We start from the raw sequence: 574 nt of genomic DNA, 5'->3' as shown, positions 1-574 counted from the left end.
GAGCGCCCCTGTTCTCTGTCACAGTGTCACCTGGCCCTTGCCTTGCGAGGGGTCCTCGTGCATCTGTGCTTTTTATGCTTGCTTCCAGGGTGGGGCCGGCTTACCAGGCCTTGGAGGCTGGAGATTGGGGCTGTTTGCCTCTGGACGGCAGTGTGGCTCCCATCTCAGGGCCCTGGGCCGGGGCAGTCGCTGATGTGCACTTGGAGGTGGGGTCCCAAGGCCCGGGGACACCCCTCCTGATCCTGACCCTCCTTGGTCCTTTTTAGTGATGAGGAAAAGTCCACCAGCTGGGTGCACCCTGGCACGAAGGCGGCCATCCAGAGCGGACACTCCGGCAGCCCAGGTGAGGAGCCGTTTGCTTGCCTGCACCACCCAGGCGCCCTGTGCCCCGGCTCTGCTCTGACCCCTCCATGTCTGGCTCAGCCTCGCCTCCGGACTCCTTCTGGGGGACATGCAGGAACTTCTGGGTCTCTCCCCGCTTCTGCGTGTACCACTGGCATCTGGGACAGATCTTGGAGGACAATGATCCCTGCAATGGCAGCCCCAGCCCCCAGTGCTGTGTGACAGGTTGGCA

Source organism: Fukomys damarensis, unplaced genomic scaffold (genome assembly GCF_012274545.1).
Source record: "Fukomys damarensis isolate Sample0158 unplaced genomic scaffold, DMR_v1.0_HiC HiC_scaffold_11, whole genome shotgun sequence".
Lineage (NCBI taxonomy): Eukaryota > Metazoa > Chordata > Mammalia > Rodentia > Bathyergidae > Fukomys > Fukomys damarensis.
This window is presented reverse-complemented; position numbering follows the sequence as displayed.